General features: G+C 41.0%; 1 long non-coding RNA gene across 1 annotated transcript in view; it reads right to left on the bottom strand.

Annotated features, from left to right (window-relative positions):
* Positions 1–17,744: 17,744 nt before the first annotated feature.
* LOC107670356 (uncharacterized) overlaps positions 17,745–20,174 on the bottom strand; it is a 57,650-nt gene continuing 55,220 nt past the window's right edge. Inside the window, exon 4 of the long non-coding RNA XR_001632083.1 lies at positions 17,745–18,064. This is a non-coding gene — a long non-coding RNA (uncharacterized LOC107670356). The remainder of the gene's footprint in view (positions 18,065–20,174) is intronic.

Raw genomic sequence — 20,174 nt, 5'->3', positions numbered from 1 at the left:
ATAGTTTTGTGGACTAGGAAGTACTTCGATTAGCTGGTGCCACGGCGTTGAACGAGCCAATTAGCGATTACTTAAGAGTTTCATGCCTAAACTATATATTTAATGCGGGAGGCATTCAAGCCTCTTGCAAACATGTTGTCATGTGTTATCACTCAGCTCATTCTCAGAGCGCTGAGCGTCAGCAGGGGAACCGATGCCGTCAATGCGTCAGACGACATGCATGTTGAGTGGGTGCCAGTGGACAGAAGAGGGGAGTATAATGAGGGCGGCTGCACACGTGGGCAGGTGAGGGAGGGACGGGGTGGCTACGTGCTCCAGGAGAAGTAGCAGAGGGGCCTAGAATGGGGTTGATGTAGAGGAGCAGTACACGGCTCTGAAGACCTCACAAGGGTCTGTTTACACAGTAAACGCACTACCGTAGCCCAGCACTTCACGCCTCAGGGACGCAGGATTTTAAAATATCCACTCAAGAACTGGGGCGAGTCCCCTTAACTTATAGGAAAGAAAACTGACTAGGAAATATCTCAAAAGGTCTCTCACTTCTCAGATCTTTCTCTGTGACAGAATGTCTCAAACTGTGCCAAAACCTGCAGTCAAAAGACAGCTCTCAATATGAACTTAATGAATTCTTCACCTATTTACACTTAATGTCTGATCTATGATATCCACATTAGTTATGTAGCTCTTACTGCATGCCAACAATCGTCTCATTTGTGTCAACTGCTATGTCTCCAAATATGTTTTAGGAGAAATATATGAGATAGATGAATATATGATTACTTTTGCATTCCTCAGAAGTTCTCAGGACTTTTCTTCTCAGAACTGTGAGTTCATATCTTGCAATTGAAAGTTATAAAATCACAATTGTGAGTTACTATCTCGCAATTTGAGTAGTAATAGTGAGTTAACACCTTGCAGTTCTGATGTTTTTCCTCAGAATTACGACTTTGTATCTCGCAATGATGACTTACAAACTCACAAACAAATTGCATGTTTATATCTCACAACTGTGAGAATTGCGGAAAAAGCCTACAAACTTGCAACTTCAAGAAATAGTCACAATTTTGAGAAAAAGTCAGAATTGCAAGATATAAACTCTCAATTCTGAGAAGTCTTAAATCTGAGACATAAACTTGCAATTCTGACTTTTTTATCTCAGAATTCACACTTTTTATCTCACAATTCTGACTTTTGTCATACAATTCTGACTATCTCATAATTTTGAATTTTTTTTATCTTACAATTCTGACTTTATCTCATAATTCTGACTTTTTTTTAATCTCACAATTCTGACTTTATCTCATAATTCAGACTTTTATCTCACAGTTCCAATATTGAGAAGAAAAGTCAGAATTGTGAGAAATACAACTAAAACAGAAATGATAAAGTCAGAATTGAGATAAAAAATTAATAATTACATTTATTTATTTATTTTCCTGTGGCAGAAACGGGCTTCCATAAATAACTGCAGAACTCCATTAGGTCAGTAACATTTTGTTTTGTCTACTTTAGACATTCTGCTGACTGTAAGTAACTTATAGGCATGTTAACTTATTCTACTAGCCTTAACCCTAATCTAACAGTCTACTAATACTCTAATGAGAGTTAGTTGACATGCAGTTGCAAAGTACATGTACTTACTTATAGTCAGTAGAATGTCTACAGTGGATTATTGATATGAACTTTAAGCATTAGTTCTCCTGTGAAGGAGCATTACTCGTCCCACCAGAGCCCTTGCCTTTTATCGGCCCACCAGCACCAGACTGCCTTCTGCACTCCTCAATGACATCACCCTTTCCAGAGCCACTATCGCTATCATCACCCACAACCCTTTGCGGCAGCATGATTATCTAGGTGGGAATAATGCCTATGATTACCTGTGAGCAATTTGCTCGCTCACAAGTTTATACAGCGTACAGGAAGCTTGAGGAGGCCCTGTACGGACATGCCCATGTGCAGGGCTGCCATCATAGCCCACTTGGCAAGAACGGTCCCGTCACATCTACACCCAGAGTGCTGAGCCAGAAAACCCCTCTGGCTCCTGTCACTGCAAAAATACCAAATCAAAGTGGCACAACATGTGCTCTACCGCACAGGCAATCTCGCGTATCGACCGAACACACACACCTAATGCCACTGTCATTCTGTAATGTCAGTCGCACACACAGACACTGTAACGCATGTCTGCTGATATACAGATACAAACGCACAGTCATGAGTCATTTCCCGCCCCAGACAGACCCTTATCAGCATGTCTTACGGTCCGATCAAATGCCGATTTATCTAGACCTCTGTCCTGTCCCGTTCTGTCATTATTGTTTAGGATGATGTGTGAAGTCTTCCTGACTGTGTTCTTTGGTTACCGAAGCAGTAACCAGTTTATTTAGTTGAGTGTTGCCACATAGAAAGCAGATTCTTGTCTGCACAGGTGGATGACATCATGACAGCCGAGCGCACAAGGGAGGAAACGAGAGGATCGCAGCTGGAGGCCTTGGCTGACAAACTCAAGTGTGAGATTTGAACTACTAAAGTACTAAAGTGACTGCAAACACATAGACTTACTAGACTTACTTTTGTGCTTATAAGTGCGAAGGAATGTACACTTTAGAATGCTTTTATCATGGAAATAATTTACTTAAATGTGCAATTAATGTACTGTATGTTTTCAGACACATTTTATTTGTTATTAAATTAAAAATATATTATAGTTCACATTTGTGACCCTGGAGCACAAAAGCAGTGTTAAGTCGCTGGGGTATATTTGTAGCAATAGCCAACAATACATTGTATGGGTCAAAATTATCCAGTTTTCTTTTATGCCAAAAATCATTAGGATATTAAGTAAACATCATGTTCCATGAAGATATTTAGTAAATTTCCTACTGTAAATATATTAGAACTTAATTTCTGATTAGTAATATGCATTGCTAAGAACTTCATTTGGACAACTTTAAAGATGATTTTCTCAATATTTAGATTTTTTTGCACCCTCAGATTCCAGATTTTCAAATAGTTGTATCTCAGCCAAATATTGACCGATCCTAACAAACCATACATCAATGGAAAGCTTATTATTCTGATGATGTATAAATCTCAATTTTGAAAATTTGACCCTTATGACTGGTTTTGTGGTCCAGGGTCACATTTATATTAAATGCCGTTAGGTGAACTTTAGAGTGTTTTTTGACCACTTATGCATCTTTATATAGAATTTCATAATTACTTCTATTGTCTTTGAAATTAAAAAGTGCACAGCCCAATGTACAGACAAGCATTTATGATTAACTAAAATATACTTCAATTTAATTTACATTGAAAGTTGTATGTCATGTATTTAAATATGCATATTTGTAATTATACATTTGTAATGACGACGTTGAAATTTACTACATTTAAAATTGATTAAGTTACATAACATAACACACTGCAGTTAAAATTAGAATCAAGTGCTTTACATGTGCTTTAATATGTAAGTCAACACATCAAAATTAGTGCACTTCTTTAAAGCACAACAAAAGCTTAAAACATAATGATTTAAAATGTACTTTCCCAACCCTAAATGTACATCATTACAAACTGCAGTGTACTTAATGTTAAAGTGTACTTAACTGTGTTAAAGGGACAGGTCACCCAAAAATGAATATTCTGTCATCATTTACTCACCCTCATGTTGTTCCAAACCTGTATGAGTTTGTTTCTTCTGTTGAGCAAGATATTTTGAAGAATTTTGGTAACCAAACAGTTGACAGTAGCCATTGACTTCCATACTGTGGAAAAAAAGACTGTGGAAGTCAAAGGATACCAGTAAATGATAACAGAATTTTTATTTTTGGGTGAACTTTAACTTTAAGAAACATAGCATAACTGTGGCAGTATCATGGTGCAGTAACATATCAATACCGCGGTATGTATGTTGTGCTTCAAGATACTTCAAAGAATAAACCTAGCTTATCCAAAAATCTTTTTGGCTCCTTTCTATTAGTGAAAAATGAATGAACATTTATTGTCTGCCACATCTGTTTAAGTGATAATGAAGGATCTGATTTGTGGACGAGATTATGGCCGAGGAGGAAAGCGTCAGAAGCGTCAGCTTTGTTTGTGAGTCTTCAGGGGTTGAGTGTGTTTGCAGACAGGGCTGAGAAGAACAAGAATGAAACAAAACATGAAAAACGAGAAACCTCACCTCTTTACCATGAAAAAAACATCCATGCAAACTTCCTCTCGTACCTTTAGCAAACACATTGATCTCGAGCGTAGAGACTTATGCATTGTTCAAAGGGTGCATGTGTGTGTTTAAGTCTTAGCATGTGTGTGCGCACATGAGTTAGCATGCTCATAAATTACTCATCCAATGCCACCGTGTGTGTGTGTGTGTGAAAGAGAGAGAGTGGCTGTAGAAGTCTGCATTATACATCTAACCCCAAAAGAGTAACACTGTGTGTGTAGGTTTAGTAAAATAGTAAATACTTGTTTTTGTGAGATATAACAATAGCGATATTGTGAGAGCTCCCAATGGTTCATCATAAAAATGCCAAAGGGCTCTGTAAGGGTTAGGCTACAGCAAATATAATTGGCTCCATATACAATAGCTGTGGCAGGGTCCACAAGATGTGTGTGTGTGTGTGTGTGTGAGAAGAGCAGGGTCCAGGTGCAGGGCTGCTGGGAGGTGGAAGTGCAGGCAGATTATCTCAGGCTTGAGCCGTAAGCTGGTGGCGGTGGTGCTGGTGTGAGCCTGTGACAGCCTCCAGACTGCAGCACACACCACCTGACCTGTTTGGCAGGGGCCTTCATCCACATCAGGCCACACAAGGAAACCTGTTCTCTTCTGCTGGCTAAATGAACGGTGCAAACTAGGGCAGAATCATAATCTATACAAGCACACAAAAAGAAGTCAATGTTCTGTACATTTGAATGGCACTCACAGAAAACACATGGAGAGGTGTCTGTCAGCCTGTGCTCATTGGTGCCAGGCGGTTTGGAGTGCACATGCCTGTTCCAGCTAACAAGCGAGATGTGTAAACCTAGCAGATACTGGATCGTCAGATGCTTTAAAGACTCTAGACTGAGTCCATTTGGCTTGTGCATTCTGACTGCTGCGCATTTCTCATAAAAACGATCATTGCCTCTCTATAACCCCCAAAGCGTCATTATGGCTGTTACTGGTTTGCTAATGATCTGATACGCAGAGTGCTGGAGCTCTCTCAAACCCCATGACTTCACACTCGTGGTCAGAGCGACCGCCGCTGCAGATCAAGTGACAGCGCTGATGTAAACACATAAACAAGCCCCGACACCGCTAGCACTGCAGTCACATCTCAGATGATGCATGGATCGCCTCCTGCTTTCACTGGTCCTCCTCTCTCTGAACCAATCTGTGGGTGAAAGCTGAGGAAAAACTCATATTCCTCACAGGGAGAGCCACAGATTGTGATGAAGAGACCTTTAGTCTAACTTATCTAAAGTCCAGCTGAGGCCACTTCATGGGACTATACTGTAGCTGTTTTCACACTTGGTTTGATTGCTCAGTCCAAATGTTTCAGAAATCGTCCTTATTTAGCATACCAGATTCTCTCATGAGCTCTTTAGTAGAGGGCTCCATGAACTAAATGAGCCGTGTCAGATTAGTGAGATACTCAAAATGTGCAGCGTAGAAGTGGATTGAGAAACCCTGGTCTAGAGTGACAAAGGAGTTGCGTAAGAGGGTTGTATAAAAAGGATCTCCATAAATAGAGAAAATCCCCAGTGGAGACGTTAAAAACAGCCAGTTCCCAAAGGTATTACATACAAGTGGCCACAGGTGACCCATTCTAATGGCGCTTAGCCCCCCCCCTCTCATTCTGCACCCTTGTCACAAAGAATAAGAGCTTGACCCCAAAGACCCAATGAAATCACTCTCACAAAGATGTGCTCATGAGTGTATCGTTTTGTACCACATACAATTGACAGAATTTCCAATCCAATGTTTACATGCAGTGTGATACTCGGTCTAGTCCAGGGGTGTCCAATCCTGCTCCTGGAGAGCCAAAGTCCTGCAGAGTTTAGCTCCAGCCTGCTCCAACACACTTGCCTGGAAGTTTCTAGTGAGTCTGATGACCTTGATTAGCTGGTTGAGGTGTGTTTAATTAGGATTGGAGCTAAACTCTGCAAGACAGTGGCCCTCCAGGAATGATTCTGGACACCCCTGGTGAGAAGTCCCTTTCAGGGATGGCCCATCCTATAGGTCAGAGGTGTCCAAACCTGCTCCCAGTGGGTCAATAACCTGCGGAGTTTAGCTCCAACACATTTGCCTGGTGCAGTGGTTCCCAATCTTGGTCCTGGAGTGTTGGGGGTTCTCCAGAACCAGGATTGGGAACCACTGGCCAGGAGGTTTCTAGTGAGTCTGATGACCTTGATTAGCTGGTTCAGGCGTGTTTAATTAGGATTGGAACCAAACTCTGCAGGACAGTGGCCCTGCAGGAACGAGTTTGGACATCCCTGATCTAGTCCTTTCTCAAGAGAGGTTAGTGCGATCCAAACCTGCTCCAGGTAGGCCAGTATCCTGCCGAGTTTAGCACCAACGCTCTTGTCTGAAAGTTTCTATTGAGTCCGAAGACTTCGATTAGCTGGTTCAGGTGTGTTTAATTGGGGTAAACTCTGCAAGAGAGTGGCCCTCCAGGAGCAAGATTGGACACCGTTGGTTTAGGTGATATACAGTATTGGACCCAACGTGCCTCTTCCAACTCAAGGACACAGGAAGTGAGCCTAGTATTTTGGGAACTTTACCGTCCCATTAAATTTAACAAGCAAGACCAATCTACTGTACATAATTGGTTAATTTCCACATAAGGGGTTAAAATGAGCACAGGCTTTGACATTTAACACTCAAAACACACCTTTCAGTTGACATTTCAAGCAAAAGACAGACAGATAACTAAAAAGAAGTGATTAGAAGTGCTATTGATGTTTTTACATTCTGGGAATTTTTACATCGATGGCACTTATTTTCATTATATTCCAGAGGGTCCCACAAACCAGGCCTGGCCCTGCTCTATGGAAAATCACGCAGGCTGTCAAACTCAGTCATTGCAAGCCACCCACGCTCCTTTCCCACTTAATTTAATGTGTCCCTACAGCCCCCTCTGATTGGAACATGTCTCTGCATACAGACAGCTAAAAAACACATTCATATTCATAGCAGCAGTGTCCTGGATGAATGAAATCTTTATAACGGAGAACCATTTTGTCAATCCCAACTGGCACGCCTCACCATGGGCCAGCGGACTTACTGGCTACTTAGTTTGCATCACGTACCGCACATCTGTGAGGATACACCTCTGCCATTCAACGCCACATGTCTCCCCAGCGTCTGGACAATATCCACGGCAATGCATCTCCCCCTCCAAATCAAACTGCCTATATTAAGTGAATATTTGTGTCTGCACAGAGGAAATAATCTCTGGAGAGCAGGTTAGCGCAATTATACTGTTATACTGTTATGAGTCGTGTCCAGCGAGGCTCAGAGACTCACGTTATGTTAATGGACTCTAATGGAGTGGGTTAAAAATGATTCATAATGTCAAGTTTAGCAAAATTAGTCTGCTTAGGTAATTTTCCATGAAAGTGCCACATTTGTAAAAAATCTAATTTCATACACAGATCCGTCTCCCCTCCAGGGCCAGTTACTCATATGAATGGATCTCTTTGGCAGAAGATGGAAACTGTGTCTGGTCCAGAATCCATTCTCATGGTGCTTTTGTGGGTTCAGCGCAAAGAGACATTTTCCTTGTAATGCTCTGAACGCTACCGTACATGCAATAGCTAGTAGTTTCTTAAGAGAAAACCTGAGCAAAATGCATCATCGGTTGTATGGACAGCATGCTATCTCTCAGTTTGCAAGAATAAAGGGTACAGTACTGCAGCTACAATGGAAGGTAATCAAGGCAACATCATTGCAAATGACCAATTAAAATATGAAAGTCACACAGAAGTTTAGTGCTGAATCCAAATGAAATAATATTTTCTCAACTCAATCTCAAAGTATAAGGATCATAAACACCATAGATACAGTTACACCACCCCACCACACTAAATATATGAACTTTTGACAAATTCTTAAACTATTGCCCCAAATCTTTTACAAGGTTACAGCTATGAAAAATACTAAATTCATAAATTCATTGGAATAATTAATCGAGTAAATTGTAGTATTACTTATCAAGTTTATGAATAAATCACTGTTGTAAAAACTCAAATAAAATGAGATAAAAATTATTTGCACCAATGTTACATTTCAAATGTTTTAAGTCAGTAATATCATTTTGCTTTGTGCAGAGAAAAAAAAAAATGGTAACACTTTCTATGAAGCCCGTATTTATAATACATTATAAGAGTATTCTTAAGGCATTATAATGAATGCATGGTGCATTATAAAAAAAAAAAGCTTATAATATGTTGTATCATCTCATGATTAATCATGACTGTTTTAATGCATTATAATATTTACTTATTTGTGGTTAAAGCTTTTAAGAGTATGATGATTTATAACACAATGAACACAATGCATCCACTTAACTCATAATACAATTATGGGAAATATAATCCATTGTAAGTCTCATATCTTGCCATTGTTAACTTGTTACTTTACTTAAAGCAGACAAAGACCACTTATGAATAATAACAACAACAACAACAAAAATAAAAATAATATTTTTTTCAGATGAATGTGTAATATGGCACATTTGATTTTAACTATATTTATTGTAATATCAGTAAGATACTGTGCGGATCTTAAATAAATAATGGCAAATATGAGACTTATAATCCATTATAAATTAAGTGGATTTAACATGGTGTTTATTGCGTGTTATAAATAATCATATAAAAGTTATAACCACAAATAAGTAAGTTTTATAATGTATTATAATTGTTGTTATGATTATTAATGAGATGAAACAACACATTATACGTTTTTTTTTACAATGCACCATGCATTCATTATAATGCATTAAGAATACCCTTATAATGTGTTATAAATACTGGCTTCATAGAAAGTGTTAGCAAAAAATATTTTATAAAATTTTGATCAATATGACTTTCCCCCCATTATAACGTTTTGAGAAATTATGTTGAAATATGCAGCCACACTTCACAAACCGAATCAGAATGGTCCAGGAATATGAACACCCACTTGTTTTAGTGTATGTATAAAATTAGCATACAGTAACATTTCACTTTTTCACATCTCACTTTCATTTCTCTTTGAACTGTCAGTACAGAGAGGATGTGTTTCCTTCCTGTATTTCAGGAGCTGTTCTGAGGCCAAAACAACTTCAATTAATTATACGTAAGCAGACAGAATAAATATCTACACGGCAGAGGGATGGCTGGATCAGCAGTGGCACAGAGCCATTCATTGTGTTCCAGACCTGCCCATCTTCATAATGAGCTGTCAGAGGAGCCATATCCGTTTCAAGCTGTCATTCTCATATCATTTGATATGAGGTGAAATTCATTTTTACACAGAAGATGATGAAACATGCAGCATATCTCAGATTTTTAATAAGAAGCAAGTGGTTTAAATTACAAGAGAGGGGATATAAACAAGGTGATTTTAGGGCCTGCTGATAACAATCGGCCAGCGTCAACTTTCTGGGCGAAATTTCAACTAGGTTGCACTGAAGGACAAAGATGTCTTTGAACATGAGTAGAGAGAGAAAACTCCCTTCGTCGTCATTATTTTAATCAGCCTGCGCTCCCAGATTAAACATCAAATTGGGACTGATCTGAAAGTGCAAGGCAGGATACACAGCTATTTCAAGCTTACTATAAAAATAAGTGGGCCACATATTAGTTTGGGGCCAGTTCTCACTGTTAACTAACTGTTGACTTTTGCCTCAATAAACTCTAATAATAGTTAGTAAGGTAGTTGTTAAGTTTAGGTATGGAGTAGGAATAAGGGATCTCGAATATGGTCATGCAGAATAAGGCATTAATATGTGCTTTATAAGTACTAAGTATTGCTAGTAATATGCATGCTAATAAGCAACTAGTTAATTGTAAGAACTGGTCCCTGAAGTGTTATCATGTGTGTTTGAGAGCAGGTCTCATTCACTTACTGTATTTGTGAGCAAAACCTGTGTGATGACTCAATCTGATTCACCAATAATAAAAACCTCTTCGTTTGAAGCATACATGTTTGTAATGGGTTTTTAGACCAATATAAACTGTGCTTAAATATGAAATTCTTTACAAAAAAAGCAAAAAAATAACAACATTAGTTGGAGTGAATAGAGGATGAAAAACTATTTAAAGACCTTCCCAGAATGCAGCTCAATATGTTATTTGAGAGAAGCCCAGTGTGTGCAGAGCAGAAATGGGTAACTTCCATAAAATATCAGGAATTTAGATTCTGTGTTCCATTTTGGGTTCTAGTAAAGAATAATAATAAAGAATACATATGTGTGGCACTCGTAGGTGTTTTAGTCAAAATCGACCAGACACGGGCTAAACGTTTAATGGGACGCATAATGCCACTTGACAGTCAACCTTCCTCTGCGTGTAAACATGCTTAAAAACCAAGCCATTGGTGCATGCTTCACCTCGAAGATCATTTCAATATGTGTGAAAAAGAAGGAAAAACAGCTCAATCAGGCATCCATCACCATCTGCAAACATGACCGCTGTACACCCAGATAAGAGGATGGCTATCGACCCGCTGGCAGACCCTGACACCGTTTATCAGGGCACAGGGAGCTACCGTGGGAGCCAGAGAGCGTCCCAGGAGAAGAGATCCGGAGCGCAGCATGTGTGTCCCGTGTCAGCTAGCTGCCCCGTTTGATAGATAGTTTCCTCACCTCCCCGTCAGCCCACCACACCGCCGGATGAAATTCAAGTGCTGCCTGTAAAAACGACCCGAGAGTGTCCTGGGGTCAGTAGGTCAGAGAGTTCCCCACGACCGGCGGCTCCTTTAGAAGCGCTGAGCAGACCTGGAGCTGCTAGCCTGACACGTACACCAGCCTCGGTGCATGCGCCTCGCTGCGTAATCCATTCACTCAAAAACAAGACCGGCCCGATAGCATCAGTCAGATACCAGCATGCACGCCAAACACAATCCCTCATGCATGGCCTCGTTCATTCATTCAGCTCCAGCCTGCAGCGCAGGTCAAATGGCTTGTATCTGAAGTAGACGTGAAGTAGACGCTCAGTAGGCCTGATCAAAATCAAAAACCACACCTGACTGGAGTGAAACCACCTCTCTAATCTACAGCAGAGAAAGCAAAGATGAGGCAGAGAATTACGTAAAAAAATACTGCATGTGATATAAGACAGTTCCCTATGTCATGAATAACCATGCAGCGTTGTTAAATGTTGAATATCAAGACATTGATTAAACTTCCTGGACCCTAAACAACTTTTGACCTCAAGAGGTTCTTCCTCAGACAACAGGTAAAAACTACATGTTCTTTATTTGGTATCTATAGTTCAATGAACTATTAACATCCACTGAACCACAAAATATCCTTTATAGTGGAAAAAGGTAAGAAAAACGGTCCTTTTATCAACTGTTCACTGAAATGGATCTTCTATGGAACATCTCCACAAAAACCTCCTTCTGAAACCTTAATTTTTTTTAAACGAATGCCGCTGAATTACAGGTCAGTTCTTTTGACGTCAAAAGAATACTTTTAGTAACAAAGAAACATTTAAATTGTCTCGACATATTTGGAATCTTCTTTGATTGGACGAGCAGATAAAAGAAGATACAAAGAAACATGGTAATATCCAGGGGTGCACATAAGTTTATCAGCCTGGTTCTCAAATGAGCACCTGGAGATTTGGTTTGCTCTTCACACTGCACATAGTGTGACCCATTAAATATAACTATGAAAAAATAATAATAGTGATACTATTATTGCACTTTATGTATTTTTTATTTTATAAAATAATAAACAAAATAATAAAGTGTGATAAAACTATTATATTTGAAAATAAAAAGGGGGTATTAAATAAAAATACTATTATTTTATAGTAAACTTATTAAATGCTAATATTTACTTTTTTCATCATTTTCAAACTTTAAATCAGCAGGGTTTTGGCGGGTTGCCGTTTGGCAAGTAAGTATATGCGCTGCTGGGTTTAGCGCTGCCGATTGAAGAGCGTCAGTGAACGAAATGTCATAGTTTTGCCTTGATTTATGCTCTCAGTTCGAATAGAAATCTTAGTATTACAGTTTGTCAATCTAAAATTGTAATTGTGCATTAACAGTTGTCAACCATGTCTGTATGCAAATTTTTATTTTGCACCTGCGTACCACTTATGTGCACCCCTGGTGAAATCGCTCTTGCAATCCTGCTGTTGCTCTGAATATACCATGGCTGGGATTACTTGTGGCCAGGGCTGCAGAAAAAGGGGGGACTGTTTGTACCAGGCCCGGAGCATTGGGGGGACTGGACTGGATTGTAGAGGGGGGCCCAGAAAATCAAACGTGATTTTAACCGATGGGGACTCCCCTGGGAAGCCACCGTGCCGGGGGGAGCACGATGAAGGGTTTGTACCGAGCTTATTAGGCTCTACTTGTGGCCTCGTGCCTATTAGCCAACCGCAGATGTGCTCTCAACAATCGTGAAGAGTGCATGCACTCCTAGCGGCTTCAAACGGGACTGCCATCTTGTAGTTTGAGCACCCAGATTTAAGATTCCAGCTCCTCTGTCTTCCAAATCTCCCCTGCCTCCATTGGTCCTCTCAAAGCTCCCCTCCCCTGCTCTCTGTATTGATGGAGATAATTAGCTACTGCTGAATGGAATTCCAGATTCCCAGATTCCCATGGATGTCAGTCTAGCCGCTGGCCTCCGCACCGCATCCCACCACAATCCCCTATCCCGCCTCCCTCGCCGCGAATGAGAAAGAAACAAAGCATGGGATGAGTTTAATATTCAACATATCTATTCTGGCAGGTTTTTGCTGCTTAGCTTTGAGGAATTATGTAATAAATGATCAGGCATCTACGCAAGTCTGCAATAATGAAGCATGTCATCTATACGTTCCCTCAGTTGGTCATTATTCCAAAGTAAACCCACACAGGGCTACTGCATACGGTCGGTCGTTATCCTAAAGTGATCAAAAAATATAGTGAACAGTGGTTTCACGTCATAGCTGCTCCTAATCCCAGGTATTTTAGCCAGACCGGAAAGTTCAGCGCTCCAGACCACATCTGTTTCACGAAGAAATTATATTTGACATCCACAGCGACAAAGCAAGAGATTTCTATTAAAGGTCAGCAGATTGAGGCAGTGCTTCAGAAAGTTTTCTCATGCTCACAGAGAGAGCGATCCAGCTCAGCGGTGTGGTTCATATTCCCGTACACCCACACACCCTCCAGCAGCCAGCAGTAACCCATACATGTGCGGCCCATCCAAACTGGCAGGCCTCCGGCCGCAGCGGCCCAGCCCAACCAAACGCCCAGAGCCACACAGCCACATGGAGATCAACGCTCTCTTGACAAGCGGGAAGTCTTGGCTAACGTCTGCAATGAGGCCACTTAATAAGCCTATTGAAAGGAATAAATCACTGGAGCACACACATGTGAAAAGAGCACTGGCTGAACATCCGTCACAGTGGCACCGAGACATGTGTCCAAGGTGTCCTGCGTCCTCGGTTCAGGTATCGGATGAAAGACGGCGAAGTGGGAATGAACGGTGGAATGTCTTCAACAGTCTGTCTCTGTGAGGTCACAGGAATATTGTACAGTCATGAAATAAAGCTTCGACGCTCGCTGGGACCGTGCCAGTGGCTGAGGAGTAATTGTGGACTTTTTTCTGTTCTGCTGTCATTCTTTGGGAGGCAGGAGCGCTTTGAGGAAATGGTTTGGATGGAGCTTACAGCATGCTGTGCGCGCATTCACATGCAGCGGGGTTTGGCACCGGGCCCTGTTTAAGCTTCAGCCTCAAATTATTCTCATTAATGGCTCCTCCAAGGGGAAATGGCCATTTGTCTGTGTGTGATATTTGTACCTACGAGGCTGTTGGGGTTTTGGAGCTCCACCAATGAGAAAAATACATTTCATTGCTCGAGGTCAGAGGTCCCCAGTTGGAAAACCCACGGATAAGTTCTGGCCAACAGAGCCTCCGAAGGCCTGGAAGGCTATTGCGGAAGAAAAAAATGGGAATTTAGATATTGACGTCACTTGCTTCTGACAGCGAGACAAGCAGCTCAAAATCAAGGTCTCCTTACGCAAGCGGTGTAAAGTGATTAACCAGCAGCCTTTATCACACCAAATCAGATCCAACTACTCCCTCATGTCTCTTCAAACCCGTCGAACAGACTGAAACTCAAGTCGTTATCCATTAAAACGCTCAAATCTCGTTCTCTGTAACAGATCATAACACATGTGAAAACCGATAATGTTTGCCATCTATTGGCGCTTTTCCACTGCGTGGTACGACTCGGCTCGGTACGGCTCAGTACGGCACGGCACGGTTCGGCTCGGCACGGTTTGCGTTTCCACTGCAGTTCAGTACCGCTTTAGAGTGGGCGGGATTATTCACATGTCGTTATAGTTGCGCCGCCTCTACTACCACGACTCCTAAAAAAAACCTTTTTCATTCCGCGTCGCCCCATCAAGCTCTCACTGGATCCGCTCCTCTGCTATCAACGAGAGGAACGTCTGTTCTTCCACAACAGACAACAAAACTTTTTGGTTGTTAAAAAAAGGTGCGCCCGATACTTCGCTGGCTGTGCTGATCAATCTAGCGGTTCTTTTGTGTTTGTGTCGCAAGTTCAGTGACGCAGGTAGTGACGATTCTCTCCAGCCAATCCGTGATCAGCAGAGTTTACACGTCACGTTTTGGTAACGGTACGGTTCACTTGGAACCCCAACCGAAGTGGTACTAAAAAAAGTACCAGGTACCAGGTACTGTACCCAGTGGAAAACCCCCCAAAAGTGAACCGTACCGAGCCGTACCGTGCCGTACCATGCAGTGGAAAAGCGCCATATTTGAACTGAAAGTAAGTAGCTTTTCATAAAGCTTCAGAAGTCCTACTGACTACTTTTGTGTTACTTTAACAGCACTTTAAAGAAGTTATTTTTGCCGATTGGCAGCTGTGGTCACCCATCTACAGTGGCTGTACAGAAACGAGAGAAAGCAAGTCACACTGACGGGGTGAGTACATGATGACAGCTCTTTTATATTTGGACGAGCTATTCCTTGAAATGGCAGGACAGAAAACAAGATCTTGCTGAAAAGGGAGCCGCGGCTGAGCGAGGGCTGGAGATTTACGGGTGTGACTTAGGGATTTAATTCCTGTCATGCGATTGGACGGAGTCATGAGGAAACAAAGAAACACAGGGAGGTGGTGCTGAAGGACTGAGAAAATCCCCTTTGGCACAAGCTTCTGTAATTAATTCAGGAAAAATTCATCACAGCAGACTTCTCGCAACACAGCTCCTTTAATCACTTCATATCGTCCAAGAGACAAGCACCAACCCCCTCGTCCACTTCCATGTATTTATTCGCCTCCTCAGAAGTTGCATGCTACATTTGCACGGCCAACTAGGAAGTGAGGCACTGTACAAACATGTTGATGTAGCAGCGGGGGGTGTAGAGTGTCGGATGCGCCCTCCTTCACTGTTTCCCAGGACTGTTTACCACAAAACGCCGCCATCTCTGCCCGCACTCATTCACACCAGCCAAACAGGCCGATGCCAAATCCTGCCCACCGTAACCCTGACGATCCAGCATCCAGCAGAGGAGGAGGTGTGGGGGGGCATGATGTCATTGTGGGGCACGCTGGGGGCCAATCAAAGCCTGAGAAAATTATGTCAACCTTTGTTGAGGTTGTCCATTCAGCACTATAGAAGTGCAGTGAATTGAGATTGGCGGAGAGGTCATTTTCTCTGCGTGTGAGAAAAAAGAGAAAGAAAGAAAGGCGAGCGAGAAGGGGAAGGCATTGTGGTCATGCTAATGGTGCTGAGCGGAGATAGCGCCATAAAGATGTCATGAAATGTAATTGCCAAAACATCAGCGCTGTCATTGTTCGGAAACCCACGGCAGGACCTTTTCCTGGTCTACACGGGAAGACTCTGATAAACTTTCGGAGGTGAAATAATGTTGAATGCTTCTGTATGAGCCCCATCTCATGAAACTACTCCCCTCTTCAACACATATAACCCACAAATAGCATTTCTTGCCCTGCAGCACCCCCGCTAGGCTCATAACTTCAGCAGACGGCGGTTATTGAGCCCTGCTTCTGGCTGACGTTGAACGAAACTATCACGGAGGGAATCCATACAATTACACACAATATGTAATCCATCTCTGTCTGGCACATACGCAAAGATACACACTGCAAAGCTGAATCTCACGGAGAAAGGCCATGTTAAATAATTTCAGAAGGCTAAATTGTTATTACTATCATTTTTACATGAGTGTGAAGCACATTCTTCTTCAAATAAGGTAATTAATGTTTTATTATTGTAATATCCAATTGTTTTCTACAAGTTTTCACCCAAAAACACATGGAAAACAGGGCGCATTCATTCATGATGCAGTAAGGTTGTTCCCTTGAAATTCAGTCAAGAGCAATTCTTTCCTCAGAATTTCTGATCTGTGCAGATATAAATTTCAGATCATCTCAATTTCAGCCTAACTGGTAGTGAGCGGGACGAAAGGCCAGCGCTGCTGTCACTGTGAAATCACACGGAGATACGACGTGTCTTGTTTAAGGTTAATGCAGCTCAATAAATCTGCAGCAGACAGCGGGTAAACAGGATGTCTGCCACACTCACACACACACACACACACTCACTCACTCACTCACTCACTCACACTCACACACACACACACACACACACACACACACACACACACACACACACACACATATTGATTGCAGTAAGTCAATATCAGATAAGACTAACATTACTAATTAGTCAATGTTTATACTTTGTGAGCCAGTTTTGAGCTGCTGTTTGCATGTAAAGATGTCGATAGTCATGAGAACGGCATTCTGGGAGAATTTCCAACTGTGACGTTCCTACAAATGTGCAATAAACATAATAATAAAAAGTTTGTTTTTTTATTAACTTTTAATATTGTGTGCATGTCACCACCAGTTCACCGTTTTTAACATCAGGACATCATAGATTTTGCTTCAATCAAGCAAAAATTCAGGACCATTTTAAAAATAAATTTAAATCAATTATACACCCATGTATGTTAAAAATATTTATATATTAAAGCAATAGGGTACAATTGTGGATTGTGATATAGTCATTTACGATATAGCACAACATAAAGTGCTTTATTTCTTTATAAAACAAACAACATTGCCATATTATTGAAATATTAGCACAATTTATATTAAAACAATATTGATTAGATCGCTAGAAGATCTAGTGAACAAGAGTTTCAACATCATAAATACAGAGTTCTGGCATGAAACTCTAGATGGCGCAGTCCGATAGGTCTAACTCAATCTGACCTAATGACATCATTATCACATGACACAGCTGATTGGTTCTCTCCTGTATCGGTAGCCAATGAGCTCGCTGCTTAACATTCAAATATATGACTAGTGCTTGCCGTAGCAGTGCAGCTTGCTTCAGAAACCCTCCACCTTCCCCAGCTCCACCTGTATAGATCTGCTACGAGGTGATTCACGTACGCTATATGGGGGTTATTTCATGTATGTTATATTTGCAGCAGCAGTATTTCTTACATGCTCACAGCAGCATCTTGTGGATGTATTGGCAGTAGCAGCCAAGACCAAACACATTAATATTGTCATGTACATTACCATGCTAATGCCTCCGAGAGTTGTCATGACAGAACTGTCTGTATTGTATATTTTAGCCTGACTGGAACAGTGTACTGACCAATCAGATGAAAACAAATGACGTAAAGTAGAAAACAGTCCGAGTAATCCAGTATCTGCAGTCAAAGCATGGTAAAAGGAAACGGCAGATTTTAGTCCACACAACCGTCTTAAATCCACTTATGAAACGAGCATCTCCAGATATCTCGGAGCAATCCATGATGTGGAGAAATCAGCGGTGTCACACTCATCCACACGTCTCTTCAGACACTGCCTGGAAAAACAAGCAAAAACATGCTCAGGCTCACTTCATACAAGTACATTTGCAGCTTGAAGAGTCTGAGATTAATGAAACAAACAGAGAGAGAGCGAGAGAACTGAATCAAATGTAAAACTGAGCTCAAACAATGAGAACTTTTTATATTCATTTGGCAGACAGTTTTGACTGCACCAATCAGTATGTATCTGTGGGAATGAAAACATCTCCTCCATGTTGTTAGTGCTATACTTTACCAGTTCACATACAGAAACGGCATATTCAAACAACATAAATCTAGACATCAAACCCGGTTTACTTAAAACAGAGTCAATGGGACAGCACTAATATATATATATATAAATACATATACTGCCATTCAAAAGTTTGGGATCAGGAAGATTTTTAATGTTTCTGAAAGAAATCTCTTCTGCTCATCAAGGCTGCATTTATTTGATCAGAAATACAGAAAAAAATGTAATATTGTGAAATATTATTACAATTTAAAATAATGTTTTTCTGTGTGAATATCTGTTAAACTGTAATGTATTTCTGTGATGCGCAGCTGTATTTTCAGCATCATTACTCCAGTCTTCAGTGTCACATGATCTTCAGAAATCATTCTAATATGCTGATTTATTATTAGAATTATTAATGTTGTGCTGCCAAATATTTTTTGGGAAACTGCGATTCTTTTTTCAGGATTCTTTGATGAATAAAAAGTGAAAAAGAACAGCATTTATTTAAAATGGAAACCTTTTGTAACAATATAAGTCTTAACTGTCACTTTTTTATCAATTTAACACAACTTTTCTAAATAAAAGTATTAATTTCTTTCAGAAATAGAAAGAAAATAAATCTGCTGACCCCGAGCTTTTGAACGGCAGTGTAAATGGTTAGATTTCTATATTGAATAAACGTTGTTCTTTTTCACTTTTTATTCATCGAAGAATCCTGAAAAAAGTATCACAGGCTCCAAAAAAATATTAAGCAGCAAAAAAAGTTTCCAATATTGATAATAAATCAGCATATTATACTGATTTCTGAAGATCATGTGACACTGAAGACTGGAGTAATGATGCTGAAAATACAGCTGTGCATCACAGAAATAAATAATATTTGACAATATATTCACATAAAAAACAGTTCGATTAAATTGTAATAATATTTCACAATTTTCCAGTTTTTTCTGTATTTCTGATCAAATAAATGCAGCCTTGGTGAGCAGAAGAGACTTCTTTCAGAAACATTAATAAATCTTCCTGATCCCAAACTTTTGAACGGGAGTGTATATATAGAGCAGGACTTGGAATCAATTGGAAAGGCAAGTCTCTATACAGATGGTGTTTGAAGGGGTTAAAGACAAGAGGGCTTGATGACAACAGCCAAAACACAACAAATCAGAGAAAGGGCTAGTTATTATATTTTTTATGTACGATTATGAAGACAGACAGTTAAATAAATACATCTGCCTAGAGCTGTTTTACACTGTCGACTACAGAGGCTGCAGATAAAGCACAGGTTTACACACACAGCTGATCACGTGTGAATGTGGACTGACAGAAGATGTACAGCGGTTCAGGGAGTTTGTCAGCTTCTGATCTGAAGGAAAGGTTTTTAGGACTGAACAATCAAAATCGGTTCACGGTTTGAGTGTCCAGCACTGACCCTCTGTAGACGTGCGGATGGCCACTGACGGGACGGATGCCGAATGCACCAGTGGAAGCTCTGACGTCAGCCCACCTTTCCAGAGAAGAGGTGACTTCATCACTTCATCACAACCCCAAACAAAATCACCTGCGTGAGGGTCTGTGCGCCGCGCTGCTGGCGGTCTACTGTCTGTCTGTCTGCGCAGGCCTGCGAGGAGTCACGTTCCACCTCTACCTGTCAGAACCAGACTCAAACCTGCCTGCCTGCCTGGGGCCAGAGCTTATCACTCCATCAGATGCTCCGTCTGTCTCCTGGCAGTCTGCCCCGAATCCACATACTTCACTCACAGCTCACAGACAGACCCTCAGCGACACCCGTCACAAATACTGTGAGCAAATACTGACGTTTTCGGCTGCTCTCTCATCAGCAGCTCACAATCAGGCCACACACACACACACACTCGCACACACACTCACTC

This window comes from Sinocyclocheilus anshuiensis, unplaced genomic scaffold (assembly GCF_001515605.1).
Source record: "Sinocyclocheilus anshuiensis isolate Anshui unplaced genomic scaffold, SAMN03320099.WGS_v1.1 scaffold1041, whole genome shotgun sequence".
Classification (NCBI taxonomy): domain Eukaryota; kingdom Metazoa; phylum Chordata; class Actinopteri; order Cypriniformes; family Cyprinidae; genus Sinocyclocheilus; species Sinocyclocheilus anshuiensis.
The sequence above is the reverse complement of the archived record's forward strand: the minus strand, read 5'-3'. Positions and strand labels throughout refer to the sequence as shown.